The sequence below is a fragment of the Pteropus alecto genome, unplaced genomic scaffold, assembly GCF_000325575.1.
Source record: "Pteropus alecto unplaced genomic scaffold, ASM32557v1 scaffold21, whole genome shotgun sequence".
NCBI classification, from domain to species: Eukaryota; Metazoa; Chordata; class Mammalia; order Chiroptera; family Pteropodidae; genus Pteropus; species Pteropus alecto.
Window position 1 is genome coordinate 18,086,123 of NW_006436282.1, and position 15,172 is coordinate 18,101,294.

Below are 15,172 nucleotides of genomic sequence, written 5' to 3' on the forward strand. Positions count from 1 at the left end.
ATGCTAGGAGGAGATAAGGCTGAGGAAGACAAAAGCCACACAACCTCACCCATCAAAGGTCACTCGGTACCTTCAGGTTTAAGGCCATCTTTTTTGGGTCAGTCTCCAGCCATTATGAGAACAACTACACGCTGGGGCTGTTTCCCCCTCTTCAGGGCCCTCTAGCTTACAGCCTCTCACAGACTACATGACCCTAGGGCCTGGATGTCAACGACTGTTTTAGAAAAAGTTGAAGGCTTCTGCAATAATGAGGCATCCTCGAAATTCTCAGTGAAATTCAATTCCATTTTTCTTGTCTATTCGGTTGATAAAAATTAAATGTTCCCTAGGAGATTGGGAAAGCAAATAGAAGGGCCTCATAATTTAGTTAGTGTGGCTTTTCTTTGACCCAATTCTCTTACATGTTGGGTGAATTTCTTTTGCAAATTGAATAATTTTCACAAGTCAATTACAGACATTCCCTCAGCCGGTTTGAGTGGAATGAAATAGCTTAATAGAATAAAACAATAACCCCCAAGATGATGATGTTGGCCATTATTAAGTATAACAATAGGAATTAATTATGACAGCAGAAGGGTTAATTGATGACTTAGAAAATGAATTCTAAAGCTCTTTTTCTATTGTGACTTCAGAGACATTTCAAGAGCTATGTATGTGGCTTCCTGAATGCTTTGGAACAGGATTATTAATAACATGTTTTTTTCTTAATTCCTTACATTTGGTTAGTCCTTTACAAAACACTGTCATGTATAGAATCTTGTTTTTAATTTAACCACCACTTAGAAAAAGCTCCGCTGTGTGCCAGGCCCCATTCTGAGCGCTTCACACGTAGTATGTTAACTCACTCGATCCCCGATTCCAACTCTACTCTGATTCTGATTGCTCTTTTACAAACGAGGAAACTGAGGCTGAAAGAGAGTCAGGAAGTGACTCCAGGTCCCCCCCGCAGGGAAGTGGCAGGGTGAGGATCCGGATTCAAGATGCTTCCTGAGTTCCGGCTCTTCACCGTGGCACATACCAGCCTCTCGGTCCTACAACTGCTCTCAAGGTGCGGACTCCATTTTCCTGAGGATTAAATGTTCCCTGAAACAGAAATTAAGCTATTTGTCAAAAATGTAGAACTAGTAAGTGCCGGAGCTGGAATTCACATACTGGTCTATTATTCCCAAACCAGTATACCTTCTGATGTGAGCTTATGAAGCAAATTTCTTTTACTCAAGGTGGTAAACAATATTTCTAGAATGTTGGAGCACTGAGTAGAATATATATGTTTCCTTTGAGGGCAAACAAAGTTGGACAGGAATTTTGAGGGCTGATGGAAACATATGCAGTTCTTTTTAATTAGAAACATCGTTAATTTAGGAGCACAGATTCATAGAACACTTGAACTATAGAGGATCATTGATTTCCTAGAAATTTTTGCATTTACTATGCATAAGAAGTTTCTGGGAACCTGTGATTAACTCAGGTTCTCAGGCTCCAGCGCAGGAATTCTCATTCGGTAGATCTGGGGTCAGTCTTGGGAATCTGATTTTTAACAGATATACCCAGGTTATTAATTACTTAATGAGATTAATGCTCAGTTTTGAAATGGGGAGATGCAGGCGCAGAGGAGTGAGTTGACCTGCTCGGATTTACTGAGATGCTAGGAAAAGCAGATTCTGAGGTCACCATGCACTGTGTATTTTGGTTTGTTCATAAGACGACATGTTTTATTTATGAAATTCAAAGTTTAACTTATTCTCATAGCAATCACAAACTCACTAATGCAATTTATTCTTAAGCGAGTTAAATTTTTCTTATAAATGGCACTAAGAGCCACTGAATTTTAAAGAACTAAATGTTACTGAGGTTTTGCAACTTCATGAATGTAACTGGCAGCACTTACTCTCTCCAAGAACTTAGTTCGATTAATTATATCAACACTCATGCATAAAATCAAATATATGCAAAATTACCTTAAAGCGACGAAATGGCTACCTGGAGAGATAGGCTATAGCCAAGACAATGGTTTTAGCCCATTTAAGAAAAAAAAATATGTCAACAGAAGGAGGCAGTGTGCATGAAATATAAACAAATGGGATTTGGAGAGCCAGAAAGGCTGGAACAATCCAGAACTTGTGGTGAACAGGAAACTCTGACTGGGCTGCTGGCCCCTTCTAGTGTGTCCGCTCAGCCTACAGCCCCATTCTCTGAGTCTTCTCTGCCTCCAGCGATGGTTCCGGAAGTCATATTTGCAGTATGCCACCTTGCCCCCCGGGCCGCAGAACTGAGGTGATCAGATTCTCCATCACAGAAAATTATGATTGGGATTCAAAAGCGTTCACTGGTCTCTTCTAGTTGCTCGCTATCTAAACCCAGGGGTTTCTGGAGCCCAGGTAGAGAAAGAGATCCCTTAAAGAGAAGGCCCAGAGAATGTGAGATGCATCCTCTGCAATCTGGGGCACCTCAGACTCTGATTTTTGAATCGCATCTGAGAAGTCAAAAGCACATGAGCTTGGCCGAAGAGGTGTATAGCAGCAGAATTAAATGGTGTGGCTTAGAAAGTAACAGCCTTCCCAGAATTCTTGGGGAGAAAAGGAAGCATGAATATTTCTCAGGCCAGATGTGGACCATGGACAAGTGAGAGCCAGCACGGGGTTGTCTTATATGTAGTCCAAAAGCATGGTCTTGAGGTGTGAAGGGAAAGAAACTGGGAAGAGATTGCCAGGTACCACATTAGTTTGCTAGGGTCGCCTTAACAAAGCACTGCAAACTGGATGGCTTAAAACAACAGGAAGTTATTTTTTCATAGTTGGAAGCCAGGAGTCCAAAATCAAGGTGTTGGCAAGGTCCTGCTCCCTCTGATTCTTCTAGGGAAGGATCCTTCTTTGCCTCTTCCGGCTTCCGGTAGCCAAAGGCGGCATAACTCTGATCATCACATGGTCCTTTTCCTGTGTCTCTGTGTCCAGATTTCCTTCTTCTTATAAGAACACCAGGTATGAATTAAAGGTCCGCCAAAGTCTTCATCTTAACTTACCTAATCACCCCTGCAGCGACTCTGTTCCTAAATAAGGACTCATTCTGAGGTTTAGGCCATCGATTTATCTTTTGGGGGGAGGACACAATTCAACTGGTAACAGATACCCAGGTGCTGAAGAAGGACTCGCAAGGGACAGGCAGAATAGAGACACAGGTGTATGCATATTTTGCTAAGGGCAGGGCATGACTGAAATACCCCACCTCTCTCCCCTCCACTGCCCCTACTGCCCCCATCAGTAAAAACAAAGCACAGGCACAGAACAATGCTGCAGCACATTCCAGGGAGAGCAACCCCACTTCCCTTACCTCTCCTCCCTCCCCCTGCTTTGATCCTGAAGCGGGGAACCTCTGCTTGTAGGAGAATGGCTCAGGGAAAACAGAAAAGTTGACCCAACCCATCTTGACTGCGGGCTTCATGCTTATAAGCAGACTGAGGCCGGGGGAGGAAAGAAGACTCAGGGACATCTTAACTGCTGAACAAAAAAGAACCGAGCCTGTTTTTCCACTTGAACTGACTTTAGGACTTTTATTTATTATTTAAGAATGACCAGAGAGGTTGTTTGGCCTTTTTCAGTCTTCATTCAAGGGCAAGGGAAGAACCAAACAGACCCTTGGAATTCACACTTAAAGTGACAGAGAAAGACAAAAATAAAGGGAATTGATGCTTACAACTCATGAGCTACGTTTGCTTATAGCATAATAATCCCACGTGGTTCTCATTTAAATGAATAACTTTGTATTCTGCCCTATATTTTAGTTTCCCATAGACTTGGTTAATGTTCATCTGTGCCCCATTGACTGATCTATAACTGATCTATTGGCAAAAATCCCTTTTTAATTTTGTTTTGTTTGTTTGTTTTTGGACTGCAAAACCAAGGAGCAGTCCTGATAGTGACGCATCTCAGGTAACAGGATCTATAGGTAGGTGGCCCGTCACTAGGTCCTGCCCTTCTGTCTTGCTGTTCACCTCTCGGGGTCCCAACATGAAATAGGTAAACATTCATTCACTTGATCATTCCTCGGACATTTATTGAGCGCTGACTTTGTGCTGTGTACCATTTCGAGCTATGAGATATGATGGAGAGTGAAACAGACATTGTCCCTGCCCTCATAGAGAGAATATTCTAGCGAAGGGAGAAATTGACGAATATATAAATATAACTGGATAGATATGCCAGGTGGTAATATAGGAACAATCTCACGAAACAAAAGAATTACGATTTTGAATTCAAGTCCTCTATCAAGTGAAGCAGATTAGAATACTGTGTGAAAAGAAATTGAAAACATCCTTAGATAAAAAATAAAAAAATAGCGAACTTATCACATGTAATATTTTCCACATAGAATCAGCTATGCTCATTTTTTGAATTATAATTTTTAAAAAGAAATGCTTGATTTTTAACATTTTCCTGGATTTCTGAAACCCAACCTTATGCCCAAATTAAAATGAAATCTGACTTTTGAATATTGATTGGTTAATATCTTATTCTTTCTCTAGTTTCTCATTCTTATTCTGGTTTCAAAAGTAACATGTTCGTTAGAGAGAGCTTGAAAAACATAGAAAAGTAAAGGAGGGAAAAAACATCATCTCTACTCACACCTTGCTTTAATTCTCGATTCATTGTATTTCCAAATTCTTACTCTCCTTGGGGGACAACAAAAGAAGAAAATTAAAATGGATTAGAAACAAAATTAGCAGGGATGGAAGTTATGCAGAATTTTTACTGTTATATGGTAGGAGATGTAGGCATTAGAGCCTTCTGGATTGTTTCTGGAATTTGAATGTCTTACATTTTGCTCTGCATGAAAATACCCTACCTGTTATGTCCTTTTGTGTTTTGAATTATTACATCTTAAGAAAAGTGGAAGGCTCGCTGAATCGAGTGCTTTCCATCCCCAGACAAATCATTAAAGGTCTAAATTATTCCCCAGGAACTTCAAAAACAAAGCGGGCAGGGAAGAGAGTTTCAAACCTAAATTAGCACTGTTCCGGACAGAGAGGGTTTGAGGAAGCTACAATTCAGATGAGCAGTTTGCAAACACCAATTTATAGGTTAGGAATCTGAGGCTAAGCCTGAAAAGCCTGGCTCCAGTGGCAGGCTGGCTACAACCAGGAAATGGACTGGCTGCTACTTAAGCTTCCGATGGCTAATGAAGTGATTCATGCTAGTTACTAACTTTTAGCTTAAGTACTTTTTCATTTAAACCCCCCTCCCCTTACAGTTAGTTCATCCTGTAAGATTTTGGATGACCAAAGTCAGGTCAGATCGAGATGCAATGATTTTGTAGAACGTTTTATGTAGATTTGCTATTGTACAGTTTTTAGAAATAATTTGGGAGGAGTAGAGCTAGTTGTTAATATATGACAAGCGTTTATACTGAAAGTAGAAAAATGATTTCCTGTTCATATTTCCTTACTCAGCACACACACACACACACACACACACACACACACACACACACACACGTCTTAGTTCTCCCTTTTGTTCCCTTTCTCCTAGAAAAAAAATTTAAAAGCTCAAAACATATCTTCGTATTTTTGGATCAATTTTCCATTTGAAATAGCTCACCAAACAGGCAGCGACAGCCAACGGGCCCTTGGAATACTCTCTTTTATGAAATTGAAAAAAGGGTTTCTTACCAAGTGGCAAAGGCTTAAGTGGATCTTAGGAAACTAAAGACAAAACTGAGACTATGATATTAAAATAAAATAGCCGAGAAACTAAGCAATAAAAAGGCGTTAATAAGACTAAAGATAACAATGCAGCATATAGGAATTAGACAAAAATGATTTGAAAAGGAAGCGCCGTTCTCACTGCGTTGAATCGGCCCCCTATAACTTCAGCGTCTCTCACTAAATGTGAAATAAAATGTTTCTTAAGAGCTCTCCCTTAAGATATCCCTTATCTTCCTCAGCAGTTTAATGAAAATTGAAAAGACTACACAGACCCCATACATGAAGTCAGCTGTATCTTTTTCCTCTCTCTTCCCTGCTCCATCTTGGCCAGCTCAGGACATTATTAGGAAATTTTATTTGGTTTTCTTTTTTTTTCCAGGCAATTCATTATGAACCTATCAAATGATGTTTGGTGATCAATTCTTGATCTCTCCTGGAGGTCAGTCAATGACACCATCTAAACTGTCATCTCATTTATTTCTTTAAAGAGAATCCATCCATTTCCTTGAAGCACACAGAGTATTCAGACTCAGGTAAGATACTAAACCATTCATGAACAAGATGACATTTTTTCTCATCAAGACTGTCAGACTTGCTTCTATAGGAAGATGGACTTACTTATTAAAGGCGTTTCTTTCATTTAAAGTTCCAGTTAATATGCCATTAACTCACCTCTTCATTGCGAGTTCTCTTCATCTCTTACTTTTATTTTGGGGATGGAGGGTTTCAGTGGAGGAGGAAAGATGTTGGGGATTCAGATATGCAGAAACAGAGACTTAAAGTCAAAATTCTGAGGTTCAAATCAGGGAAAATTACAAGTTGCTGTATATTTACGATGCACACAATACGTAAATGATACGTGATGTTATAAATATGTCGGGAACGCCCCCTGGCAGATTAAGAGGATAGTGGTAATATCCTAAAAGTCAGTAGGATAAAGTAAAAGTAAAACAACAGTGCAAAAATCTTGAAATGGTGGCCCAGTGATTGAGGGGAACATCTAAAAGTGAAAATCTTGAAATACTAACATATCTAGTTTTTGTGCTCACGCTCAAAGTGCCGTTTTTCATGTGCAATGTCCGTTTACTGCGAGCACCATCGGTTATGTACAAGTTTCCTTTCCCTGCAGATTCTGACTCTTTCAGAGACAGATCTAAGGTTTATTTTTGTGGGGTTCGGCAAAAACTCCCAACAGCCAGCGTATCTTTCTGAATGCTCGTACTTCAAATTAGCTGGGGGCCATTTTTGGCTTTTCAAATTAATAATTTGAAAACGATGCAACGCCTATCCATAATGACTTCATCTCGTCTGCAGAGATGATTCAAAACAGCAGTTGCCGCACACGAGTTGGTCTCATTAAGTGAGATTTTGATGCAAGAGCACAGGTACCGGTGTCAGGGCTGCTGTTGGGAAACTACTTAACTGTGGAAATAATGGCAGAGCAGGTGCGAGAGAGCATTTACACCGATCGGGATTCCGCTGGGGGTTCGGCGCACTCGATTTTCCCTTTGTTTTCTGTTTGGAGCAATGTTTTGCACTTAAGCACAATTCCTTAGGGGTTGCAAGAGATGTAATTGCATTTTTGTGAAAGTAAAGAATGTGATTTAAAGAACATTCTAAGGTATTTCTGAAAAATCTTTGTGGAAAACCTTATTTTACTCTATTGTCAGTTCAATCTCTTTGTTAAAATATCCCTAGGAAGGGTTTTGATGTGCAAATAACTCAAACAAACCAACAAAACAACCACAAAATAAACAAAATCTTGTCCATTATCTGGGAAGAAATATATTTCTTTGGCGAAACTTTTTCGACTTATTTGAATGTAGAAATGTAGTCTCTTAAATGAGTCATTATATTAGATATTAGCCAATAATTTGATGGTCTGAGCAAATGCACGAGGCAAGGCACACCCACAGTGCTTATCAGAAGATCTGAAGGTTTAGTTAAGACATCAAACCCAGGAGGAATGCCCGATTCTCCAAGGACCTTTCAAAACGGCTAGAAGCTCCAGATTTCCAGGTCCCTGAGTTATGACTGAATCCGCAGGCATAACCTGGGTCCTATATAAGTAGGACATCAATTGAGAAAGCCATTTTCATTTTGTTCCACTCCACATAGCCTATATCCTGCCACTCTGTATCTTTGACCTGATCTTTGAATAGTAAAATGTAAAGACGGCCACAACAGACTTGGGGTTGGGACAGAGAAGTCAGTATCCAGAAAAGGGGGGAGGTGGGTGTTCAGGAAACGTTTCCATGACAATAGAGACTGTCTTATGAAATGCTGGCCAGTGGACTTGACTTTTTACATTTTTTTTTATCGTGATACAATACGCATAACATAAAATTTACCGTTGTAACTATTTTTAAGTGTAGAGTTTGGTGGCATTAAGTACATTCATGTTGTCGTGCGACCACCACAAGCACCACCATCCACCTCCAGAACTTTTTAATCTCCCCCCGCTGAAACTCCGCACCCATCAAACAATAACTCCCCAGTGCCCCCTGCCCCGGGCACCCACCATTCTACTTTCTGTCCCTGTGACATTTGTCTCATCTTGACAGTGCTGCCACCTCTGAGTATTCCTTGACTTCAGGAACTTTCTGTTGTTTATTTTTAAAAACCCATCAGAGAAAATGCACGGCAGCTGGGGAAGGCAAAAATCTCCAGGGACCCATTCGAAAGAATGATTATGCCAATAACAAAGCTCATGCAAGGAGCCATCATTCCCAAATGAGAAAGGGTCTCACCCGGGTTGTGCCAAACTTGAGGCAACATTTCTGCTTTGAAATGGCCGGTGATAAAGAGCACATTTATGCTGCAAATGGGAGAGGAATTCAATCACCTGGGCCCAGAAAGCCAGCGCATGGAAATGAAGGTCTAGGATCTGGCATGCACTCATTATCCAGAGAGGAAGCATTTGTTCAGCAGCCATTGTGATTAAACTACCGCAGGGCCGATTGGCCCATTCGTCTCGCTTTATCTAATTACCAGGCCAAGGTGAGGATGTGGAATGCTTTGAAACGCAGAAACAACGCTTCCCGGTGCCTTGAACTGGATGTGGTCCCACTTCCGTGAATGAGATGTGGTCGTTTTCCTCATCCCTCCCTCTCCATCCCTCCCCCGCCACCAAGAGCAAAACAAAATCAACGCAAGTTGAAAAATAACACACACGGACAAGGTGGAGGGTCGGCAACAAGACTTACAGCTGATCTGGAAAATTCTGACTCTAAGAAAAATGCTATTCCCTGAGTGGCCAAAAAGGACCGTTTTACCAGAATTATCTCAATAATTACTTCTCCTCACCATTTCCCTTCACCTGTGTGGACACGACTTAAATTATGCCTCTGGTCCCAGGAATGTCATTCTGGAAAGTCTTGCATATATATATATATATTTAAAATTTTTAACAACCGTGTAGAGTTTACATAAGGAGAAGAAATAAACACATAGGGACATGAGTTTCCTGCAAAGAAAAAAAAAAAACCAACCCTAAGAACAATTAGTCTATCGGTCCCGCTTAAACATTCAGTAAACCATTTATAGATGTTCTTCAGGGAGATTTTTTCACTGACTCGGAGGGCGAGTTCCCAAGTACGTGCCAACTAAAGACAGGACATTAATTTCTGTTCCCATATGCAATACTGGGAACCTTCTATTAGGGTTCTAGGGAGATCTCTTTTAGGATGTGAGAACAGCTGAAGATATGGTTTCTTTTTACATATGGATATTGCTCAGCACTCAGGGGCCATAAAAGGAAAAAAATACATCATAAAAATGAAAAACTTTAGTAGGTTGTTCGATGTCACATATTAAATCATCGTTACAGCAGAATAAATTTCTTTATCAGATTAAGCTGGGAATGGGACAGTAGGTAGATATGTTTCAATGTGGAGAAGGAGTCACCCAGAAAAATCACACGCACATAGCCAAGGAGGGCACACACATCTTTGGGCATCTGCACTGGAGCGGTGCTGATTTTCAGAATGGGGCAGGGGACATAGATGGGATGGTGGGAGGTGATGAGGTCTCAAAGGGAGGCTTTGCCCCTCCTCACCCCAGGGCTGTGTGGATCTTGGCAATTCTCTACAACATGATAGCTGGACTGGTCCAGCAGGACAGAGTCCACAAGGCCACACGAAAGATACATGCCCAGAGAATTCCCCAGGGAGGAAGGTAATAACCGGAGCAAATCTGGGAATTTGTGGTAGGTGGGCTGTCACTCTGAGCCTTGGTTGCCTTGTGCACCAAGCAGCTTCTCCAGCTTGGCAGCGGGGTTCACAAGCAGTGAAGAGAGTTACAGAGCCTCCTTAGGAAAATGATATTCCTTGAAGAAAGGGATTGTGCATACAAGCTGTGGTTCATTAGGGTTGGTCTGATGCCAGCCAGTTGGAACAGAAACGTCTTTTGAGAGCGTGCAGCCCCTGTCCGCACGTGGCCGCTTTCTGGCTCACCCTGCAGTACCCAGGTCAACAGGCCGTAGCTAAAGTACCTGAGGTTTCATCTCCTAACAATGAGCGACAGCAGCCGATGTGGGAAAAGGTTTGGTGTAGGCCACCATTCTCCAAAAGTGTGTGCTTGGCAGTCTTTAGGCTTATTGAAATGAACTCTTGCCTCAGGCCCTTTACGTATGATCTGAAGCCTGGATTGCCACTCGACATGTGCGTAAAGAAGAAGACACCTTCTTTCGACATGTGTGTGGGTTAAGAGCACAGACTTGAGTATCAGATGGACCTGGGGTCAATCCCTGCCTCTCCCACTTAGTGTTTGACCTTGGCAGCTTACTGTGTCTCAGTCTCTTCACCTGTAAAATGGGATCGATAATTATACTTGTCTCATGGGATTGTTGTGAAAATTAAATGGGATAATGTATGTTAAGCACTCGGTATAGTACCTGGCCTAAGATCCTGTAAAGTATGCTTGTTACTCTTGTTTTATAAAGAAAGAAACTGAGAAGATAAACAACTTTGCCCAACCGGCTACCACGCAGGTGTTATTATCCCCTTTTTAATAGAAAGGCTTAGTTCTACTTGCTCAAGGTCATGACCTCTGGCCTTCAAAACTAGGTGTGTTGCAATGAGACCAGTAAGGGCAACATCTTAAAACTGCTCCGACCTTCACTAAAACACAGACAGGAAATGATCCTCCCCTTCTGCTCTTCTACAATGAGCCATTGTGGAAACTGTATCTGGACTTCCCTGCTCACAGGGACTCAGGAAAGAGAAGAGAACGTGGAGAATTCTAGGAAATAGGCCTGATACTCAATAACACAGAGCCATTGGTTTAATTTATTCAACATGAAATGTTTATTTTGGGGAATAAATGATTAGACAGGCATCACATACATTCAATAATAGATAGTCCTTCACCCTTTATGAAACTTCAAAGAATTAACTGGACTCTTTTTCTATTCAAACAAGACAAGCAATTTTGTCATTTTTTTCTTATTGAATTGACCTTTTGTTTGTTTAACTGAATCAATCCATTGTTTCCGCATCTTGAATAAAAATTCAGAGTTCGAATCTCCACATGACTTTTGTGTTAACTGTCATGACACGAGTCCAATTAGTAAAACCATTGCTCAGACAGACCTTCTTCACTGAATTCGATTTCTCCCCTTTGAGCTGACCACTTCTTTCACCAGACCAACTAAGTCAGCAGGTTACTTCAAATACAGTCATTTCCCCACCCCGCACCGTCCATAGCTGTGCATAATCAGCATCTCAACATCTCATGTATGCTGTCAGCAAAACAGAAGAACTGAATCCCCTTCTTCGCTTTCTATTTCAAGATAATGTTGGGAAAATTAATAGGATATGTAATGCAATTTTAAAACTATAAATTCACTTTCCTAAATATGTAGCCAATATTACTATGTAATAGATAGGTATTAGTGTGTGGTTTGACAGTGGTACCCAACACTTATTTGTTCCATTGATTTTCTTCTGCCATAGATGCATTGAAGTGCAAAGTGTTACATAGACGTGTAGCTTGTTTTTGTAGTCTGCTGGGGAAAGAATCACAGATAGAGCTATTTAATCTTGGGACTGGAAAAGATCTGAAAGGTGATATTGACGAGATATGAGTGTTTAAGTCTTTTCCGCTTCCTGAACAGGAGACCAAGTAAATGCAAAGCATTTGATTCCTAAATAAACCTTCACATAACAAGTATTTCCCAATCCTCAGCACAGTATCTAGCAAAATATATACTTATTAATTATAAATGTCACACAAAAGAGTCTTTGGGTATATGATGCTAGCCATCTATAAAACATTAGAATTAGGCACCATTTGCAAAATGGTTTGGTGTACAGAATACTGTCGCTTATTTCCTCAGTGTAATATGTGTGCATTGATATTTCAGAAAGAAGATACAGTGAAACCATTTTTTCTCTCAGTTGTATTCTCCGGTCATACTCTCCTCTTTGAAACCGCAACTTGCTAGAAAGTTGTCAGAAAACACTGTCATTCATCCTTTATCTGTAGCACAGTCCTTCAGATCAGTGCGTGATGCTCTCCTTTGTCCCACAGTCCTCACCCACAACTGCAGCATCACTGTGCTAACTGCTTACAGCACGTAGACTCGCATTTCTCCAATGAGATTATAATCTCCTCAATGCAAACAGGCATCTTTACTTTTATCTCTTGCAGCTCATAGTGTGGAGCTAGACACATAGGAGATGCTCAGTGAGTATTCTTAATTGCTCTGTGAAGGACAGAGATAGGTCCGGAGCTAGACACATAGGAGATGCTCAGTGAGTAGTTATTCTTAATTGCTCTGTGAAGGACAGAGATAGGTCCCTCTTTCCTCTGTGAGCCATGACAAATATTTTCTCAGTAAATACACCATGATAAGAAGTAGCTTTAAGTGGAAATAAAACAACAGAGAACAGGGTCTATAGTTTGTGGTTTAACCTGTTTCCTATGAGTTTAAACTTTTTTTTTTTTTTCTGAGCATCCAAGTCTTTAAAAAAATGCAATGTCAAGTACTTATCCAGCATGTACCTCCTGGGCTAAAGCTCGCCCTTCCTGCCCACCTCCTAGTCCTCTCTCACCTCTGCCCTGGCTCTTGACTCAAGGGGACCTTTTCTGTTTTCTATGCTCCACAGTCCTCAGGTTACCATCTTCCTGACTCTTTGTTTATTCTTGTTTTACAACGAGCCACTCTCAGTAAGGCCTTCCTCAGAATACATACAAATACTGATATTTTAAGGAAAAATGAGGATTTTTCTGAATATGTCATTTCCATATAGAAGCATTCGAAAGGTCAAAATTTGGAAAGAAAGTAATAATAATTTCTGATCCTTCATCCTAGAGATAACTGCTGCCCATACTATGTGCTCTAGTTCTATTATTCCAGTCTGTATTCTAAGTATTTTAATGGATTTTTCTGTTTTACAAAATTGGAATTATACTGCACATATTACATAAACATTTTCTTATAATGTTACATATTTTTCTACTACAATGACTCTAAATCTTTACTGTGCCTAAAATTCACCTGGAGAGGATGTCTAACTGTCCGTTCTTAGTTCTCCTGCCCAGGGATCCTAAACCAATAAAAAGTCTGGAGGAATATCCACAAATCTCTATTTCTCATGGGCACCCCTAGCTGATTCTGATACCATTCTTTCTCAACCCACACTTTAAAAAACATAGTTCTACAACATGATTTTTTTTTTATAGCTGCATAGTATTCTATGGTACAGATGTATACATATTCCATATTTAAACTATTTTAAAAACTATCATTTTAGGAGTCACTCCTATAAGTAGAATGAAATAGAACGATATGAGTAAAAAAAGGATCTGATGTCCCCAACCTCTGAAATCTATTTATATATTGGTTTAACCTACTCATACCATCCTTTTATTCAAAATACCCTTGAATAAATCCTGGAAATGAATAGGTTCTCCCAGAGTGAGATAATTCGGGTGGCAAATTTGCTTGGAAAGAATTACTTTTGAAAAATTTTATGGAAAATAAAACTACTGTTACAAAATCCAGGCGTAGCCCAAATATATTTACACCAAAAATCTCAAGAAAATTCCATTGTCCTAAGCCCTTCTTACATTTTTCTGTATCCTAATTCCTCATTCCTGACTGACTCTTTGTGCCTTTATCTACAATACCTCTTAGGATTTCTCCTAATAAATATGCCATTCCTAATGTGTTTCCAGAGCATTCTTACCGTGACATCTCACCGTCATATAAACTCTTCCTACCATTCTCCTCCACCAGCATCTGAACATCTCTGTGGGTGAATGCCGCCTACAATTTTTCAGGGGTATTTAAAAACCTGACAACATAATAAATGGGTGCTTTAGCTAATGCCTGGGTGAGGTAAGGGAGGATGAGATAACACCAGGATGATCAGGAATCTGGTTTTCATGGTGGATTAAGCAGCTGACCTTTGGTTAACTTTGGAGGCCACCCGTATTTAAAGTCTTGAGAATATTGCTTGCCAAAGGGACCCAACTGACTGACTTAACCTCTGCCCCACGTGGGGTTTATTGTTTACAGTGTCTGTTATCATAAGGCTCACGGAGACAGACACCGTAGGACTGAGGAGGGGTGATAGGAAGGGGCTCACAAGGCTAACGGGGGCAGCGGGTATCTGGGAGCTCTGTTTATAAGTGATCACATTTTTAGGTTTAATCTTTGTTGTAAGTCCTTCATCTTTAAGCAAACGATTTTAAGGAGGGAAAACAGTTTATCTGCTTTTAAGTGTACAAAGTATTCATCAAGTATAAATATGCTGGCTAAAGAGAAGATTAGAGAATACATGAGTCTTGAGATGATGATGATGATGATGATTATAGGAAGTTCTGAAGGCTTGAGATGTTTAAACATTTCATCTGAGAGGTTCCAACTGCCTCAAGACAGAGGCTCAGATCATTTCAGAACATTAGCCCTGTAAGTTCCTCCTGGAGAGTGATACCCAGTTTCAAACCTCTTTACAGTTCCCAGTGATGAAAGCTCGCGTGAACGAGCCTTTCTTACGTGACTCCATGGTCTCCAGCCCACCTGTATGAGCACATTGGACTATCTGCCTTGTTGCCAGGCAAGGCAGCAAGAAGAGAACCGGCTATTCCAGGCATTTTGCACAGGACAGCATAACCCTGAGAGCAGGTCACATGTCAGAGTGGTTAAAGAACTTATCCAAGGTAAGACAGTTAATGGGGAATAATCAGAATTTGAACCCAGGTCTTATCTTACTCCAGAATCTCTCTCATTTTTCCATTTCCTTCTTCTAGTTCTTTCCTATCTGCCTACAAAGAGTGGAAAATTAATGCTCCGTAACTTCCCATGGCACACTTTATCTTTTTGTAACAATGCTCTGGGTTACTTTCAGGGAATTACCTTTCCCCACTAAATACAACCTGATGGGACTATTGATTAGGATGAGTTGTCTTTAGTCCAATTAGATGCTTCCTACTGGAAATTCAAATTGCTTGGTGAGCAAAGTAATA